General features: G+C 46.5%; 1 long non-coding RNA gene across 3 annotated transcripts; it reads right to left on the bottom strand.

The window, feature by feature from the left end:
- Positions 1-644: 644 nt before the first annotated feature.
- LOC311599989 lies at positions 645-19,735 on the bottom strand. Of its 3 annotated transcripts, XR_014780099.1 has the most exons (6): positions 19,484-19,735; positions 17,342-17,462; positions 13,343-13,583; positions 12,574-12,704; positions 2,658-2,778; positions 645-1,124 (listed from the first exon to the last, which is right to left on the bottom strand). It is a non-coding gene; the product is annotated as an uncharacterized lncRNA (long non-coding RNA). The 3 variants fall into 3 exon arrangements; XR_014780100.1 differs by lacking the exons at positions 12,574-12,704; positions 13,343-13,583; positions 17,342-17,462; positions 19,484-19,735 and adding exons at positions 4,759-4,936; positions 6,102-6,162 and having other exon boundaries at positions 653-1,124; XR_014780101.1 differs by lacking the exons at positions 12,574-12,704; positions 13,343-13,583; positions 17,342-17,462; positions 19,484-19,735 and adding an exon at positions 4,759-5,012 and having other exon boundaries at positions 684-1,124.
- Between the last annotated feature and the right edge of the window lie 677 nt (positions 19,736-20,412).

Raw genomic sequence — 20,412 nt, 5'->3', positions numbered from 1 at the left:
ATTTCCCCTGGAGTATTTCCCAAGAAGTCCTTTATGTTGGCCAACTTCCTATTTTTACAAAACAAACAAACACACACACACACACACACACACACACACACACACACACACACACACACAAACACACACCCCTCAGAAAATCAACTTACAAGGAAAAGTGGTTTGTTTGGCCACAGTTTGGGAGGTTCTGCTGCAGAGTCATTTGGCTATTTTGCATTGGGCCTGTGGTAAAGAGAATCTTGACAGGAGAAAAACAAACAGCAAGCACAACAAACAACACTACTCAGCTGGTAAGAAGGGGCTGAGGCTGTACTGTCCCCTCTAAGGGCACACCAGACCCGGGGGATTAGAAACTTTCTTTCTCACCAGGAACATCAGCTGGGGACCACTCTTCTACACATGTCCTTTGGACTAGACTGTAGCCCTGGCCTGTTTGTTTGCTGTGTGCCTGCCCATCATTTGCTCTACAACTCTGAGCTCCAAAATGTGGAGCAGGACCTCCACTGTTCAAGCCAGCATCTGATACCAAGGGGACATGTGCTGTCTGCTATCTGACCCTACTTTATTGGCCATTATTCAGGATGACTCAGGGGTTTGATAACATGAGAAAACCAGACCTATTACATTGTCAAGCATACTGAATTTTTTTTAAGACACTATTTAATAATAGTGGTTAATAATAATAATGGTTAAACTGCAGTGTAGATATTTAATTAAAGACATTAACTTTATTGTTACTGTTTTCTTTTAAAAATTTGGAGTGGAAACAGTCTGTAGTTTTCATAATTTTACAGGATCCCAAAATCAGTAGATGCTCTGCTGTGATTTTTTTTTTTTAAACAGACCTGTTTGAGTGTGATGTCATTTCTGTTCTTGCATTTACATGATGGATTTGTTTTCTCCTTTTTTTTTTCCAAAGTTGTAGATGGACCCATTGTCTCACACTTGCTAGGATGGTAGGGAAATATTCTACCACCGTGCTGTACCCCCAGTTTAAAGTGCAAGTTGTCTGGGAGTCTTCTTGAGTGGGCTAGGAGGGTACAGAAATAGCATGGGCCAAAAGGCACAGGGAAGCAGGTATTTGAAGAGCACAGTGCCCTCTAGTGCACATTTTGAGAATGGACCTGGGAGAAAAAAAAGGCTACTTTGTGAGTATGAAGGAGACAGCAGGTCAGAGCCCCATGTGGGTGCTCTGTAAATATTTGCTGAATGAGTTGATATGTCCACTCACAAGGTCCTTGGTGTGCCCTGGAGAGGGGAATCATCAACACATAGCTGAGTTGGTGAAACTTACCCAGTGTGTGCAAAACCCTGGGTTCTGTCCCCACCCCCAAAATCTCAGCACTTGAGAGATGACACAGAAGAGTCCCAAGCTCAAGATCAACCTAACTGATTGTCTCTAAGAGAAAAAGTGGAGCTTGATGGCTAGGGTGCTGGAACAGGCAGTTACGTTAGAAATTCGTTTGCTTTCTGGTTTCCAAAGGAATTAAGAGAAAGAAGGAGATGGGGACCCTGTAAATCGAGCAACAGAAAAACCAGCCACCAGTGTGTACTCATAGAAGCCCCAAATGTTTAGAAGCAGGAGATATAGCTCAGAGGCAGAGAACTTGTCTAGCATGTGTGAGGCACTGGGTTCAAGTCTCAGGATCTCAAGACAGACATATAGACAGACTGACAGACAGACAGACAGACAGACAGGCATCCCATCCGATCCACAAAAACTCGAAAGAAAAAGAAACATTTTAAACATCTAGGTGGCTGTAGGATGAGATGATGCACCAACTCCCGTGGCTTCCTCGGCTGCCCTCAACAGGTGAGAGCCTATGGGATGCCAAGGGACGCCAATGACAAGCAGACACGTTGTCATGGGCTGCCCTCATGGATAGGCAGCGTCGAGAATAGAGAAGTTATTGGGAAACGTGGACACTATCTACATTTTTTATGTTATGAGGTTATTAACTTTTCTTCATTATAAATCTGTTGCTCTTACGTTTTCATTCAGAATATGTACTGGTTAATTGGGAGATGCTTTGAAATTATCTTGGTGTGGGTGATGCTGGGGACAATGCGATGATGTTTTGGTAGTTTGGGAGGTGACTGACAGGTCACTGTGGGCTCATTAGATCCTCTTGGGTCTTGTCCCACCTTAGAGAATCTCCATAGTAAACTAAAGCATGTTTGTATGATCCACTTTTCCTCTTGAAAAACTCCCATTTAATATTCTTGAAAAAAACTAGAGAGAGGAAATGTGGGTTGATTTGAAGTTTTGATTTTAGACCATTTTCTTGGGCGTAAAACACCAAGATGGCTAAAAGATGGGGAATAGGATAAGAAGGCCCCTTTCTTATTTATCTGTGGGTGATTATAAAATATTCCTTCTAAATCATTGATCCACATGACTGTCATGACTGACCTAGTTGAAGTGTGAGTCCACGTTTCTGTGTTTACTGGAAAGTAGGAGAAATTTTCTAAATACCAGCAAAGATAGTTTTTATCAAAGGGTCAATGGAGAGTTGCATAGTAAACACTTTTTAAAAACTGCCTTTCAATTTTTTTTTTTTTTTTTAGCAATTTAGGATGACAGCAAAGTTGAGAACAAAGGATCAACTTTCCTTACATGCCCATGCACCCTCTCCATTACAGCATTCCCCACCAACCTGGTCCAGGAATCTTCATGGTCACACTGTTGCCATCAGAGATCTACTGCAGAGTTCACTCTCGGTGTGCATCTTCTTTGGGCTTTGACAGAGCTACACTGTGCTCACCAGAAGGACAGCCCTGAAAATATTCAAGGTATGATCATTTATTTCTTACTCTCAAAGACTTGTTTTTGGATTCAGACTCAGAAGTAGAAAGATGCTGTTTTGGGGTTCAAGAATACCCTGAACTGATCACGCAGACACCAGACTTAGAATGATGAAAGTTTATGGAACACTGACCAGTCAGCGACACAAAGTGGACACAGGAGCCAAATTGTGACTCTGAGGCATTTTGTTTGTTGTTGGTTTTTTTTTCCGAGACAGGGTTTCTCTGTGTAGCCTTTGCTGTCCTAGACTCACTTTGTAGACCAGACTGGCCTCTAACTCACAGCTTAATCCCCTGCCTGTGCCTCCCTCCAGAGTGCTGGGATTAAAGGCATGCGCCACCAAGCCTGGATCACTGAGCCATTTCTAAGGCAAGCTTCATCTAAGAAAAACTGTAACCAGGTTGCAACCACCTAACCAGGTGTGGGAAGCAAGAGAAGGGCAGCGTTGCACCATTTTGACCAGCTAAACAAAGCAGTTTAAGATGATTGGCTAAGATATAGGGTAGGGGAGCTCAGACATTCCAGTTCCTGACCATCCCAGGAGAAATGAACATGGCAGGATAGTGTGGTTTTGTTTAAGTAGAACATAGAACATTCATTCAAGCAGAACATTCAACAAGTATTGACTTGTAAGTAAAAGGCTATTCAAGTCCTTAGGCAGGCAAAGCCTAAGAACTTGAACTTCATTTAAGCTTAGGATAAAAATGGAGACTTCGAAACCCAAGGACTGTAGTTATGCTAAGCAGGAAGGCCTAGACATGTCTGGACATGGCTCAAAGTTGGTGTGCCTCAACACTCTCCTTGAGAACAGCCCACTTCTCTTGGCAGTCTGTTCCTGGGGATTTCATTGGCTTCTTTCATTCTCATGGCTACAAGTTTAGCATGTTCTGAGCCTCCTCCTTATTTCTATTAGTGTGCTGTTCTTCAGGTGCTGTGTTGGTGTTAGTGTGGCAGGACATGTGGAGACATCAGATGCTGAATCTTGGGTACTTTGTTCCTGGGTTTCTTGCCATCTTCATTAAAGGGCTTTCTGACAGCCCTGTCAGCCATCTTCCTTAGAGCTATGGAAGAGCTGTAGGATTCTGGAGGCTCTTTGGACCCTGCTGGTCCAGGAATACCCTTCTCTCCCTCTCTGTGCAACAGCATCGTTATCATCATGACCACCACAATCATCAATATCGTTATTAGATTTTGTTATTATTTGCAATAACCAAAAGGAGTGTACTCAGATTGGGATCCACTGTTTTTGGTTTGTTTGTTTGTTTGTTTTTGTTTTAAATAAAATCTCAATCATTCTATTTACCAATGAAGACTCAGGAGCCAGATGCTGGGGTGAAACCCTGCCAGCTCTGAGAGGCAGAGAAAGCACCCAGTTGACCTTCCTCCTCATCTAGTGTCCCTCCCCAAAAGTTCCCCTTCTCTACTCCATCTCGAAAACCCATAAACCTGAATGTCCCTCCCTTTTACTTCCTGTGCATCTCTCTATCCTGTCCTCCTGACATCCTCTTACTCCCTATGGTTTCTCCCATGTTCACTCACTGTCCCAAGGAGCCTTGCTTACCTCTTAATCTAAAAGATTTTGGATTAAAGGTGTGTGCCAAGGCTGAACACACCACAACTAGACACATGTTTTTTTTTTCAGTAAATAACACAATCTCAGAATTCAAGAGCAATCTAATATCCTGCAACATGTCACTTTTCTTTTCTGAATAGAGAGGAAAGATTTTTTTAGCTTTGACACCGTAAACCTCTTTAAAGCGGAGAAGCTATTTCTGTCAAGCTTTCCACAATGTCCAGCTTGGTTGTATTTGGCAGTATTAGTATTATGTACCTTTGAGTTCACTGATAAATAGCAAGAGAAAGTATACACATGGATATGGTGATATCGTGGAAAACACAAGGGAAGTTCTTGAGGAAACAAACACATAGCACCGATAAGAAGCAGGACTCACACTGCAGGGTCAGATCCAAGGACACAGAGCGAGTGTGTCACAGGTCGGCTCCCATGCTCACTGCAGAGTCGTTCACAACAGCCAAGAGATGGGAACCTGCAAGTGCCTGTCACTGGGGAACAGGAGGGACATGGAGCAGCCACACAGTGGGAAACTGCTCAGATATATCAACCTTCAGCTATAAAACAAGATGCAGTGATGGTGTCAGTGACCACTGCACATGGTCTGTGCAGACAGAGCAGTCACTTGTGCTTCTGGTGTGTCCTAGTGACGTCCCTATTGCTCCTGTTCAGGTTCTGATGGCCACAATACTTCCTGGAGCAGTTTGAATGCAGGTGTGAGGGCTATCAAGGCCTAGAAAATCAACTAAGACAACATTGGGTTCTACCAAGAGAGGGTGATGTTTAGGGTAGGTGGACATTTTCTCACAGTAATGACGAATAAAAGTATGTGTGCCCAAATATTGTAACATACAACCTGTGTTCCATCCTAGACAGCCAGCTAGAGCCACCGTGAACCTGAGCAGGAAACAGCACGTGCCGAGGCTCACGGCACAAAAGCATCAACCCTTTACCTGCTGTAAAACCTGTCCTTGCACCAGGCACTCTAACTTCCCACAGTCTCTAAGTTACACAAACAGAATCCTCATGTTCATGAGTCATGTTACAAGGGAGGCTTTCTGAATGCCAACACACACACACACACACACACACACACACACACACACACACACACACAGTGTGCCTACGTAAAATATTCTCTTTCCTGGAGCTGGACTCTCTGTCTCTGAAGACAGAACTAGACTAATCCATATTGCGGTTTAAAGCTTTTTACGATTCAACACGAAACTTTACAACATTCTGGGCCACTACATAGAATGCATGGTGGCCCCACAGGCTGGGTGTCCAGCAATCCCCAGTGTTGGGTGTCTGTCATGTTTTACATCTGCAGCCCCTTCATGAGAAAGAATGGAAACCTGGTGCTTGAGAGAATGCAGCTCCAGCACAGGGGAAGCTTGGACTTGACAGAGTCTCTGGTCAGAGTAGGGCTGAGGAAGCCAGCCCAGCACTGCAAGACCTGCAAGCACATGGAGACAGAGGCTCTGAGCAAATCTGGGCAGCATGGTCATTCACTCACACAGATAATCTAGTAAACAGTCCCCTGAAGATGGACAAAAGAACAGATGCTCCCAGGAGTCTCTGCCCCTGACACACTGGGCTCAGCCTTCAAAGAGATATATTGTGACTTATCAACTCTGTACGTATTCCTTCACTGTTCATCTAACAGTTTTGAACTGTTGCCTCCAAAACCAAGGGTCACAGACATTGAAGGGAAGTACTCACATAATAACACAAAATTCCAACCCAAGCTAAACGATTCGTGGTGCACAGAGGTGAGATAGGAAACAAGGTACAGTTACTGTTGGAGCAGGCACAAGGGGCCAAGCATGGCAAGCTGCCCATTGTGATTCAGTGAGTGGAGTGAGGCCAGGCCTCTGTGACATCACAGGGTAAACCCCTGCTCCAGGAAGAGCAGCTGTCTTAGGCAGAGGACAACTCACAGTCCACCAAGGAGGGCAGGGATTCACAGGAGGCCCATGTGCCTGCCTACCTTAGGCCTTCTGGGATGAAGCCTGAAAAGGCATGTCGCCTAAGAAGAGGAGGTGTTGGCCTGGGCCTATCCCTACCCCTGAGAGGCCTGGGCCCTAAGAAGAGGATGTGTGGGCCTGGGCCTATCCTGAACCCTGAAAAGGCCTGGGTCCTAAGCAGAGGAGGTAAGGGCCTGGGTCTGTCCCTAATGCTGAAGAGGCCTGGGCCCTAAGAAGAGGATGTGTGGGCCTGGGCCTATCCTGAACCCTGAAGAGACCTGGGCCCTAAGAAGAGGATGTGTGGGCCTAGGCCTATCCTGAACCCTGAAGTGGCCTGGGTCCTAAGAAGAAAAGGTGTGGGCCTGGGCCTATCCCCAACCGTGAAGAGGCCTGGGTCCTAAGAAAAAGATGTGTGGGCCTGGGCCTTTCCTGAATCCTGAAGAGGCCTGGGCCCTAAGAGGAAGACGTTTGGGCCTGGGCCTATCCCACACCCTGAAGAGGCCTGGGTCCTAAGAAGAGGTGTTGGCCCTGGGCCTATCCCCATCCCCGAAGAGGCCTGGGCCCTAAGAAGAAAAGGTGTGGGCCTGGGCCTATCCCAAACCCTGAAGAGGCCTGGGCCCTAAGAAGACGAAGAAGAGGTGTGGGCCTGGGTCTATTCACAAGCCTAAAGAGGCCTGGGCCCCAAGATGATGATATTGGCCTTGGAACTTCCCCCAACTCTGAAGAGGCCTGGGTCCTAAGAAGCTGTGTGGGCCTGGGCCTATCCCTAACTCTGAAGAGGCCTTGGCCCCAAGAAAATGGGGTATTGGACTGGGCCTATCCAGACCCTGTTAGGCCTAGGCTCAATGAACTTCAGGTGTTGGTTTGGACCTATAGCCAACCCTGAAGAGACCTGGGCCCTATGACGTGGTGCTGGCATTGGCCTGTCATAATGCATTACTAGGCCTAGGCCTGAGGAAGAATGATGGGCCTGGGCCAAACTTGAATCATGATGAGGCTTTGACTCAAAGACTATTTGTGGACCTGGGCCTATCCACAACTTAGAACAGGCTTAGGCCCTAAGAAGTGTGAGCACTGGCCTATCGTGATGCATTAAGTGGCCTAGGCTGGAGGAGGAAATGGGCCTGGGGCGATTTCTAATTATGATGAGGCCTGGGCCCAAAGAAAATAAAGTGTTGTCTTGGCTGCATCCCTAACCCTGAAGGGGCATATGTCCAAAGAAGGTTTGAAGTCTGAGTCTACCCTTAATTCTGAAGAGGCGTCAGCCAAAGAAGAGGTGTGGGTCTCGGCCTATTGAAAATCATGAAGAGGACTGGACCTTAAGAAAAAGAGATGTTGGTCTGTGCTAATCCATTCCCTAAAGGGGCCTGAAGCAAAGAGTACAAATGTGAGCCTGACCCATTCCTGCAAAAGAAAGAGGCCTTAGACAATCAAAATGGTGTCTTCTGGAAAGCCTGGCCCTGAAGTGTTGATCTTAAACATCTGCGTGTGTGTGTGTGTGTGTGTGTGTGTGTGTGTGTGTGTGTGTGTGTGTGTGTTTGTGTATGTGTGTGTGTGTGTGTGTGTGTGTGTGTGTGTGTGTGTGTGTGCCTCTCTCTCTCTGCGTGTGTTTGGGTGTGTGTGTGTGCATGTCTGTGTGCGTATGTGTGTGTGTTTGTGTGTGCATGTATATGTATGTGTGTGTGTGTCTCTGTGTGTCTGTGTTGTGTCTAAGTATGTGTCTGTATCCATGCCCACTGACTAGACATCGATATCTTGGATTACTTCTGCCCTTGCCAGAACCTATGGAGAAGGATCCCAGATCGTAACAGCTTTTCTACACATCTCTTAGAAGTCCTGAAATTTATCATTTTTCATTATCTTTCTGGTACACAGCTTGTCCTAGCTCTGTATATAATTTTAAATAAATGAAGTTTCATTGGCTAACAGGATTATCCTGAATTGCTTAATTTAACCCTTTCCCTCTATTTCTCAGTGATCTCTTCACTCTCTGATTGAAGTCCTTAGGAACAGGCTGACATGGTCACACAGAACCAGCAAGGGTACGAGGCTCCATGTGGAGACCAAGATCTGTGCCCAGAGCTCGCCCTCCAGAGCAGTGTGTCTCTGTCCATGGGTTGTGTCTTTGTCCTTTGTTAGTCTTAGAAATGGGACTCTAGATGAGAGAAGCATGGGAGAATGGCAAAGTAGAAGGATCCAGAGGGTCCTAGAAACCTACAAGTAGAACATTATGATAGGCAGATTTGGGCCCAGGGGTACCGCTCAAACTAAGGCACCAGCCCAGGACAATACAGGCCGTAAAACTTTAAACCCCTACCCAGATCTAGCCAATGGGCAGAATTCTCCACAGTAGAGTGGAGAGTGGGATATGACTTTCTCACATACTCTGGTGCCTCACCTTTGACAATGTCCCTTGGAGGGGGAGACCTGGTGGCACTCAGAGGAAGGATAGCAGGTTACCAAGAAGAGACTTGATACTCTATGAGTGTATACAGGGGGAGGTAATCCCCCTCAGGAACAATCATAGACAAGGGGAATAAGGGGAAAATGGGAGGGAAGGAAGAATGGGAGGATACAAGGGATGAGATATCTATTGAGATGTAACAAGAATAAAGTAATAAAAAAAAGGAAAAAAAGCAAGAAATCAGACCAGGTCAAATGAACCAAGTCCCCACAGAAGACAAGATGTATCCTGAATTCAAAGGTCCCCGATGGAAACCCTGTAACACAAGGACCCTGACATGGGACACCAGCTTTTGAGTTGCTGGTCATCGGGGTACAAAAGACCCCCAAACTATAGAGATTGACGCTGCCATCTTTGATCAATTCTGTGATCTCACCAACAAGGCCCAATTACAGAACACACCAGGCACATGGGACATGGGACTCAGAGATGTGGGCTGGATGGGACACTAAAACCTCCTCCGGGAGGACTAGCTTTCATAATCCTGACAGGTGCCATGGAGTCTACCAAGGGAGAGACCTGACTGTGTTACTGTCAACCAGAAATTATGGACCTGGCAGGTGTCTTAAAGGCTGCACAAGGGGCACTCCTACCTGGTGACAGATGGGCTATGTCATGGGACTTGTTTATAGCTTGTTCAACAGGAGCAGAATCCTGCTGGTGCTAGAATCCTAGGCAAATACCCATGGCCCCTCACTCCTGGACCTTATGGCAGAACCTACTACTGACAATTTACAGACCCAGCTTTTCCATATTTATCCTAATATTCACAGGGCCAACTGTCTCCTACAAACCACATGGAAGCTGACTCGAGCAACCACAACAATATGGCTGTCTAAGTTAGACAGGGACAACACCAAGGGAAATGCTAGTGTGGATGGGAAACCATGACAGGGACTCATCCTGCAACAGGGACAATTTTGTGGCTTTTCCTGAGGGTGTTTCCTGGAACCCCCACCCTGCAGGTAGACTGACTTAGGCTGGAAGTGGGGAGAAGACCTGCAGGGAGCCTTGAGGGGACCCTACACAAGTTTCTTTGATGGATATATTGAAACGTTTTTAATTTCAAGAATGAGTCAGAGGACTTAGGGCCTAGTCCTGGCTCACTTTGCTGTGTGACCTTGGGCAAGTGTAATGGCTTCACACAGCTTCAATTGTTCCATTTACAAACCTGGGCTTCACACCACTACTCTGCCCTTTATTGTAGCATGTTGTGAGGATTGTGGGACACTATTTCAGAGGACACAGTGGCCAGGGAAAACAATCTTTACACTGGGCATGCAGGGAACCCAGAGCAGGCCATATTTGGTGAGCACTGAGTGTGGTGCCCAGCCTTTGCACCAGGCCTGGCTCCTTGGGAGTTCTTGCTTTGGGTTTAGTGACCTGCAGCTTTTCACGTGTATGATTCATCTTGTCAAGCATTAGGACTAGCTTTAATGTTGACGCAGGAAGGTCACTCTCAAGTTTACGAGGGTAAATTTTACTTCCCTTTTTAAGCTATGGGTCACATCCTATCCTTGAGCATCTGAATGGAGGCAAAGCTGCTCTTGAGAATCCCCATCAACTTTTAGCCCATGCTTGATGTGGCTTGTAATAGAAGGCAGCTCTCTGTTCTTGAAGTGCTGGGGTGGAGACAGAGATAGCAGGACCACCTTGTTCCAGGCGATGAGGAAGGTCACAGGGATGGGCAGCAGATTGCAAGGGATGCTGGAGAGGCCAGGGAAGGAGGAGTGAGCTCTTGACAAGAGCCCAACACAAAGGCTGCGATGAAACAAAACAGAACTGTACTGGAGCAAACAGTGGAGGGTGTGGGGAGTGAGCGCTTCCTCAGGCTGGAGAATGGCTGACCCTGGGCTCTTCCTCTATCCCTCTCTCTGCTTGTGCTTCTCCAGGGGCAGGTGACTGCATCTGGCAGTGTCCATGACAGAGTTGGTGTCCTCCAAAGGAGGGTCCCTTAGGGGACTGGGAGGAGGGTCAGGGGGACAATACAGGCCTGGTTATCCACCACCCAGAAAAGGAACAGTGCCACTGCTGTCCACTGTGTGGGCAGACCTTCTCCCAGCAGTCCAGCCTGGTAGGGCACCAGAAGGCTCACGTTGGGGCAGGCCGCATAGCTGCCTTCATGTGTGTGTGTGTGTGTGTGTGTGTGTGTGTGTGTGTGTGTGTGTGTGTACCGAGTGTGTCAAGGCCTTTAGCGTCAACACAATCTGGAGGTGCACCAGCGCACACACATAGGCTAGCAGTCATTCCCCTGCCTGAGTGTGGCTGCTGCTTCAGCCTCAATCAGAACCTGCTCATGCACCAGCGCTTCCACAGCTGCAAGAAGCCACACCAGTGTGCACAGTGCAGCTGCTGCTTCTGCTACCATAGATTCCTGCTCAACCCCCAGCGCACCCATGCATGCAAGCCCATGCCACACCCGTGGAGGAGCTGTGTGTGCTCTGTAGGGAAGCAGAGGTCACTGCTGGTCAGGGACTCATGTCTTCACATGTGAGCAGGTCGGTTGGGGGCCCACAGATGTTTCCCTTGCTCTCTAGAATGAACCACACATGATGAAAGAAGGGGAGCTCTTTCTGTTCCTTCCTACTAGGGTTTGGGAGAACCCTCCAGATTCCTGCCTGTACCCTCCAAGCAGTTTGGGTTACAGGGCCCTATTGAACCCCTATGCCTTATTCTGTGTGTGGGGGCATCTCGGAGTACTGAAGGGGATCTGAGGAAAGGGAGGCACTCCACAAGGCCCAGCAGCCTCCATGTACCACTTGTCCTTGGCTCACTTAGAGGAGCCCTCACCAAGACCCTCAGCTAATTGCCCAGCTTGTTTCTTCCCCACTGTAATTGTGCCATGCCTTCACTGGTACTGCTCTACAATATTCTTCCCAGACCCTTGAACGTAACCCCACCCCTTATCCACCAGGGCGGAGCCTCCCAGGTGACTCAGCCTGCGCTCATTCTTTGTAACATAATTCATGTTAGCACACTGTGTCTCCCTCGAGTGTTATGTGCTGTTTAGTCCCGTGCTTTTTCTTCTGTGTATGTGTTCATATACGTGCTGTGTGCACTCGTGTGCACCTCCAGTCCCTAACTACCCTGTGAGCTCCCGGAGGGCAAGGGGCTGTCATTTGCTCTTCAGCAGGTGTTGGGTCTAGCACAGGGCTGGGCTCCAAACTCTCAGGAAGACACTTGTGAACTGGCTGAGGAAACAAATGCTGGAGATTGTCCTGGGCTGGGGGCGGGGCAGGGTTGCGTGCAAGGGGAGATCCACATGGGTTAGCTAGGGGTGGGTTGAGTTGGGTTGTGGGCTGACTCCTTGGATCAATAACAGAGGCCTCTGGTTCTGCCTGCTGGAGTTGGTAGGACCAGGAGGGACACCCTCCCCAGCACAATACACACACACCATGGGTATACAGGATGCACATGAATGGATGTCCGGATTGGATGTTCCTGGAAGTCTCTGACATTTGTTGGAGGTGATTCAAATAAATATTCTCTACCACAGTTGGCATGTGGAGCAGTGTCTGGGGGACATAGCTGGGGGAGGGTGGTGGCTCGTCTCTCAGCTTGAGTCTGAGCCTCCATCACTTCTGGGGGAGTTCCACTCAAGGTCCCATGTCCTTGTCTTGTAAAGTGGAATAGTAGCCAAAGACTACAGGAAGCAGATCACAAACTACAGCAGAGTTAGCACAGCCCCAACCCACCTCTGCATCATGACTGCTATTAGGGTCTGGCTAACAGATCCCAGATTCTTTCAGTTGTTCCTTCTCACCTGCTCAGAAGCTTTGAGGTGATTCCCCGTGGCATCCAGGAGCTGGGCTACCAAGAAAATGTGAGTCGAGTGACTGGACTCCAGGGTGGGCGTCTCCTGTGGAAAACTCGGGCCAGTCCCATCTCACAGAGCTGTGGTGAGAACAAACAAGTCCTATAGATTTGGTGCAAGGTCAGAGCACATCCTCACCCACGCCCTTGTCTTAAGGTGAAGCTGCCACCGACCACACCTCTAGTGCTAGTGCTACACAGCACCTTGATGTCAGGTGGGCCTCCGCCATTGGGCCTCCTTAGTGTGTATGGTAATGGACACAGAGTCTGTCACTAGCTGTCGGGGGTCATGAGTGAGAGGCCACTCTTGGCCTTTGAAGCTTCAGAGTGAGGGACAAGGAGTAGAGTAGGCGGGGTTTTGTGCTCCCTTCACAGGACCTTTAGATTTGTGTGGGTGGTCTGATCTCCCTGGTGACCTCCAGGAAATGTTAATCCCACCGGGTGAGAATAAAACCACTACCACAACTTTTTGAGCCAAATTTGAAGGAAGCTTTATTAAATTCAGGCCAGGATGGTGGACACTGGCCAGGTCCATACCTGGGATTCCCAGCATATGGCCTGACTGTCATCTTGATAGGACCTAGATTCACCCAGGAGAAGCCTCTGGCCATGACGGTGTAAATAGGTTGAGACGGGAAGACCCACTTTAACTGTGGTTGGTATTATTCTGTGTGCTAGAGCCGCAGGCAGAATTAAAAGAGCAGAGCACCAGCATTCACCTTTAGATATAGCAGAAGCCTCGAGTTGGTCTTCCTCTTCTTCTGGTCTTGGAGATGCTCCTGGGCCTGCTCAGCTGCCACTCCCTGCTGAAACAGCCATGACCTCTGCCCTGCAGCAGATGCTTGGTGAGCTGCAGCACGTTCTTCTCTCCTTTAGGCACGAAATCTTCCATTGTTAGAAGTTTCTAGCAGCATCAAGGAGAGCCACCATGGAGGAAAACTAGGCCAGTCTCACTTAGGACTGTAATTACAAACTCTCTGGTAAAACGTTAGCAAATTAAATTCAGACATATATTTACGGGCTGCCATACCCAAGGTGTCCCTCACTCATAGAACGATGGCTCACACTCAGAATGATGCTTAAAAGGCCATGGAGCTACTTTGCTATGTAAATCCTTGACTTGCTGGCACGAGGAATGTAGTTTGGATCCCTAGAGACTTTATAAAAATACCAGACATGGCACAGGTAGATCCCCAGGGCTGGCAGTTCAGTCAGCCTAGCCTAGTAGGTGAGCTCCATCCAATGAGAGCTTGTCTCCAAAAAACCAAAAACAGTAGTTAGTTCTCTGGCTTCCTTAAGGGAATGAAAAAATAAACCAAACAAAACTGGGACAGTTCTTTCCTGCCCACTTTTGTTGCTCTCACATATTGCACAGGTCTCCAGTACACAAATGTCCCTGCACTCATGGTGGGGCCTTCTCCTGATAAATCCCTCTCAGTAGACTGCAGGCTCAGCATGTGTAACACACCATAACTGTGGTCCCCTATGGAGCAGCAGGCTGACTGCAGGCTGTGGCTTGTTGCTGCTGCCCAGCAGAATAGAGACTCTGCCATGTGTACCTCACTCCAGAAAAGCTCAAAGCTCGGCCTTAGAAGTTGCTCCTGGATTCATATTAACCACTGTACCATAGTCACATGGAAAACTTGTATCTAGGGCCACCAAAATCAAGGGCTATTTGCATATTTTCTGTGCCATTTGTGACGGTTTAAAACTCATCCTGCATCATAAAGAGCCCCTCCTCTGTCTTTTCCTTCTGTGTGGTTGTTCTGAAGGTTTTTTTGCTCCCACATCCCAGAGCTCACTCTTGTTATTTATGATCCAAACAGCTGTCACTTTCTCGGAAGGATTTGACTAAAGACACCCTGAAAGGGGCTGGAAAGATGGCTCAGAGGTAAAGAGCACTGGCTGGTCTTCCAAAGATCCTGATTCAATTCCCAGCAACCACAGGGTCCCTTACAACCATCTATAATGAGATCTGATGCCCTCTTCTGGCCTGCAGGCACACATGGGGGCAGAGTACTGTACAAATAATAAATAAAATCTTTAAAAAAAAAGACACCCTGAAAACCATTACACATCTATTCTCTTGTTTTATCCACTTTTATTTCCCCTGGAGCATTTTCCACTAACGTCCTTCATGTTGGTCAGCTTCCTGTCCTTACAAAACAAACAAACAAATAAACAAACAAACAAACACCACAGAAAATCAACATACAGGAAAAGAGGTTTGTTTGGCCACAGTTTGGGAGGTTCTGCTGTAGAGTCATTTGGCTATTTTGCATTGGTCCTGTGGTAAAGAGAATCTTGACAGGAGAAAAACAAACAGCAAGCACAGCAAACAAAACTGCTCAGCTCTTTATTGAGTGGGGGCGAGTGAGAGGATGAAAAAGGGGCTGAGGCTGTACTGTCCCCTCTAAGGGCAGACCAGACCTCGGGGGACTAGAAGCTTTCTTTCTCACACTGCCACCTCCCACCGACACCATCAGCTGGGGACCACTCTTCTACACATGTGCTTTGGATTAGACTGTAGCCCTGGCCTGTTTGCTGTGTGCCTGCCCATCATCTGCTCTACAACTCTGAGCTCCAAAATGTGGAGCAGGACCTCCACTGTCCAAGGCAGCATCTGATGCCAAGGGGACATGTGCTGTCTACTATCTGACCCTTCTTTATTGGCCATTATTCAGGATGACTCAGGGGTTTGATAACATGAGAAAACCAGACCTATTACATTGTCAAGCATACTGAATTTTTTGAGACACTATTTAATAATTGGTTAAACTGCAGTGTAGATACTTAATTAAAACATTAACTTTATTGTTACTGTTTCCTTTTAATAATTTGGAGTGGAATCAGTCTGTAGTTTTCATAATTTTATAGGATCCCAAAATCAGAAGGTTCTCTGCCTTGGTTTTTTTTTTTTTTCCCCAAACAGACCTGTTTGAGTGTGATGTCATTTCTGTTCTTGCATTCACATGATGGATTTCTTTTTTTTTTTTTTCAGAGTTGTAGAACGACCCATTGTCTCACACTTGCTAGGATGCTAGGCAAATATTCTACCACCCTGCTGTACCCCCAGTTTAAAGTGCAAGTTGTCTGGGACTCTTCTTGAGCGGGTTAGGAAGGATACACAAATAGCAATGGCAAAATAGCACAGAGAAGCAGGTATTTGAAGAGCATAGGGCCCTCTAGTGCACATTTTGAGAATGGACCAGGGAGAAAAAAAACAAGGCTACTTTGTGAGTATGAAGGAGACAGCAGGTCAGCGGCCCATGTGGGTGCTCTGTAAATATTTGCTGAATGAGTTGATATGTCCACTCACAAGGTCCTTGGTGTGCCCTGGAGAGGGGAATCATTAACACATAGCTGAGTTGGTGAAACTTGCCCAGTGTGTGCAAAACCCTGGGTTCTGTCCCCACCCGCGTAATCTCAGCACTTGGGAGATGACACAGAAGAGTCCCAAGCTCAAGATCAACCTAACTGATTGTCTCTAAGAGAAAAAGTGGAGCTTGATGCCTAGGGTGTTGGAGACAGGCAGTTAGTTAGAAATTGGTTTCCTTTCTGATTTCCAAAGGAATTAAGAGAAGGAAGGAGATTGGGACCCTGTAAATCAAGCAACAGAAAAACCAGCCACCAGTGTGTACTCATAGAAGCCCCAAATGTTTAGAAGCAGGAGATATAGCTCAGAGGCAGAGAACTTGTCTAGCATGTGTGAGGCACTGGGTTCAAGTCTCAGGATCTCAAGACAGACAAACAGACAGGCATCCCATCCGATCCACAAAAACTCGAAAGAAAAAGAAACATTTTAAACATCTAGGTGGCTGTAGGATGAGATGATGCACCAACTCCCGTGGCTTCCTCGGCTGCCCTCAACAGGTGAGAGCCTATGGGACGCCAAGGGACGCCAATGACAAGCAGACACGTTGTCATGGGCTGCCCTCATGGATAGGCAGCGTTGAGAATAGAGAAGTTATTGGGAAACGTGGACACTATCTACATTTTTTATGTTATGAGGTTATTAACTTTTCTTCATTATAAATCTGTTGCTCTTACGTTTTCATTCAGAATATGTACTGGTTAATTGGGAGATGCTTTGAAATTATCATGGTGTGGGTGATGCTGGGGACAATGTGATGATGTTTTGGTAGTTTGGGAGGTGACTGACAGGTCACTGTGGGCTCATTAGATCCTCTTGGGTCTTGTCCCACCTTAGAGAATCTCCATAGTAAACTAAAGCATGTTTGTATGATCCACTTTTCCTCTTGAAAAACTCCCATTTAATATTCTTGAAAAAAACTAGAGAGAGGAAATGTGGGTTGATTTGAAGTTTTGATTTTAGACCATTTTCTTGGGCGTAAAACACCAAGATGGCTAAAAGATGGGGAATAGGATAAGAAGGCCCCTTTCTTATTTATCTGTGGGTGATTATAAAATATTCTTTCTAAATCATTGATCGACATGACTGTCATGACTGACCTAGTTGAAGGGTGAGTCCACATTTCTGTGTTTACTGGAAAGTAGGAGAAATTTTCTAAATACCAGCAAAGATAGTTTTTATCAAAGGGTCAATGGAGAGTTGCATAGTAAACACTTTTTAAAAACTGCCTTTCAATTTTTTTTTTTTTTTTTTAGCAATTTAGGATGACAGCAAAGTTGAGAACAAAGGATCAACTTTCCTTACATGCCCATGCACCCTCTCCATTACAGCATTCCCCTCCAACCTGGTCCAGGAATCTTCATGGTCACACTGTTGCCACCAGAGATCTACTGCAGAGTTCACTCTTGGTGTGCATCTTCTTTGGGCTTTGACAGAGCTACACTGTGCTCACCAGAAGGACAGCCCTGAAAATATTCAAGGTATGATCATTTATTTCTTACTCTCAAAGACTTGTTTTTGGATTCAGACTCAGAAGTAGAAAGATGCTGTTTTGGGGTTCAAGAATACCCTGAACTGATCATACAGACACCAGACTTAGAATGATGAAAGTTTATTGAACACTGACCAGTCAGGGACAAAGTGGACACAGGAGCCAAATTGTGACCCTGAGGCAATTTGATTGTTGTCGGTTTATTTTTTTTCCGAGACAGGGTTTCTCTGGGTAGCCTTGGCTGTCCTAGACTCACTTCGTAGACCAGATTGGCCTCTAACTCACAGCTTAATCCCCTGCCTGTGCCTCCCTCCAGAGTGCTGGGATTAAAGGCGTGCGCCACCAAGCCTGGCTCACTGAGCCATTTCTAAGGCAGGCTTCTTCTAAGAAAAACTGTAACCAGGTTGCAACCACCTAACCAGGTGTGGGAAGCAAGAGGAGGGCAGCGTTGCACCATTTTGATCAGCTAAACAAAGCAGTTTAAGATGGTTGGTTAAGATATAGGGTAGGGGAGCTCGGACATTCCAGTTCCTGACCATCCCAGGAGAAACGAACATGGCAGGACAGTGTGGTTTTGTTTAAGTAGAACATAGAACAATCATTCAAGCAGAACATTAACCAAGTATTGACTTGTAAGTAAAAGGCTATTCAAGTCCTCAAGCAGGCAAAGCCTAAGAACTTGAACTTCATTTAAGCTTAGGATAAAAATGGAGACTTCAAAACCCAAGGACTGTGGTGATGCTAAGCAGGAAGGCCTAGATATGTTTGGACATGACTCAAAGTTGGTGTGCCTCAACACTCTACGTGAGGACAGCCCACATCTCTTGGCAGTCTGTTCCTGGGGATTTCATTGGCTTCTTTCATTCTCATGGCTACAAGTTTAGCATGTTCTGCAGCCTCCTCCTTATTTCTATTAGTGTGCTGTTTCTTCAGGTGCTGTGTTGGTGTTAGTGTGGCAGGACATGTGGAGTCACCAGATGCTGAATCTTGGGGACTTTGTTCCTGGGTTTCTTACTATCTTCATTAAAGTGCTTTCTGACAGCCCTGTCAGCCATCTTCCTTAGAGCTATGGAAGAGCTTTAGGATTCTGCAGGCTCTTTGGACCCTGCTGGTCCAGGAATACCCTTCCCTCCTTCTCTGTACAACAGCATCGTTATCATCATGACCACCACCATCATCAATATTGTTATTAGATTTTGTTATTATTTGCAATAACCAAAAGGAGTGTACTCAGATTGGGATCCACTGTTTTTGGTTTGTTTGTTTGTTTGTTTTTGTTTTAAATAAAATCTCAATCATTCTATTTACCAATGAAGACTCAGGAGCCAGATGCTGGGGTGAAACCCTGCCAGCTCTGAGAGGCAGAGAAAGTACCCAGTTGACCTTCCTCCTCATCTAGTGTCCCTCCCCAAAAGTTCCCCTTCTCTACTCCATCTCGAAAACCCATAAACCTGAATGTCCCTCCCTTTTACTTCCTGTGCATCTCTCTATCCTGTCCTCCTGACATCCTCTTACTCCCTATGGTTTCTCCCATGTTCACTCACTGTCCCCAGGAGCCTTGCTCACCTCTTAATCTAAGGCTTCCTTTGTTTAATCCTGTTTGAAATATTCAGCAAAAAGCTTTTGGATTAAAGGTGTGTGCCAAGGCTGAACACACCACAACTAGACACAGTTTTTTTTTTCAGTAAATAACACAATCTCAGAATTCACAGAGAAATCTAATATCCTGCAACATGTCACTTTTCTTGTCTGAATAAAGAGGAAAGATTTTTAAACTCTGAAACCGTAATCCTCTATAAAATGGAGAAGCTATTTCTGCCAAGTTTTCCCCAATGTCCAGCTTGGTTGTATTTGGCAGTATTAGTATTATGTACCTTTGAGTTCACTGATAAATAGCCATAGAAAGTATAAACATGGATATGGTGATATTGTGGAAAACACAAGGGAAGTTCTTGAGGAAACAAACACATAGCACCGATAAGAAGCAGGACTCACACTGCAGGGTCAGATCCAAGGACACAGAGCGAGTGTGTCACAGGTCGGCTCCCATACTCACTGCAGAGCCGTTCACAACAGCCAAGAGATGGGAACCTGCAAGTGCCTGTCACTGTGGAACAGGAGGGACATGGAGCAGCCACACAGTGAGAAACTGCTCAGATATATCAACCTTCAGCTATAAAACAAGATGCAGTGATGGTGTCAGTGACCACTGCACATGGTCTATGCAGACAGAGCAGTCACTTGTGCTTCTGGTGTGTCCTAGTGACGTCCCTACTGCTCCTGTTCAAGTTCTGATGGCCACAATACTTCCTGGGGCAGTTTGAATGCAGGTGTGCAGGGTACCAAGGCCTAGAAAATCAACTAAGACAACATTGGGTTCTACCAAGAGAGGGCGATGTTTAGGGTATGTGGACATTTTCTCACAGCAATGACGAATAAAAGTATGTGTGCCCAAATATTGCAACATATACAACCTGTGTTACATCCTGGATAGCCAGCTAGAGCCACCGTGAACCTGTGCAGGAGACAGCACATGCCGAGGCTCATGACACAAAAGCATCAACCCTTTACCTGTAAAGGGTCCAAAGGCTGTAAAACCTGTCCTTCCACCAGGCACTCTAACTTCCCACAGTCTCTAAATTACACAAACAGAATCCTCATGTTCATGAGTCATGTTACAAGGGAGGCTTTCTGAATGCCAACACACACACACACACACACACACACACACACACACACACACACACACACTGTGACTACGTAAAATATTCTCTTTCCTGGAGCTGGACTCTCTGTCTCTGAAGACAGAACCAGACTAATTCATATTGCGGTTTAAAGCTTTTTACAATTCAACACGAAACTTTACAACATTCTGGGCCACTACATAGAATGCATGGTGGCACCACAGGCTGGGTGTCCAGCAA

Source organism: Acomys minous (assembly GCF_964271855.1).
Source record: "Acomys minous genome assembly, chromosome: 6".
Taxonomy (NCBI): Eukaryota; Metazoa; Chordata; class Mammalia; order Rodentia; family Muridae; genus Acomys; species Acomys minous.
The sequence above is the reverse complement of the archived record's forward strand: the minus strand, read 5'-3'. Positions and strand labels throughout refer to the sequence as shown.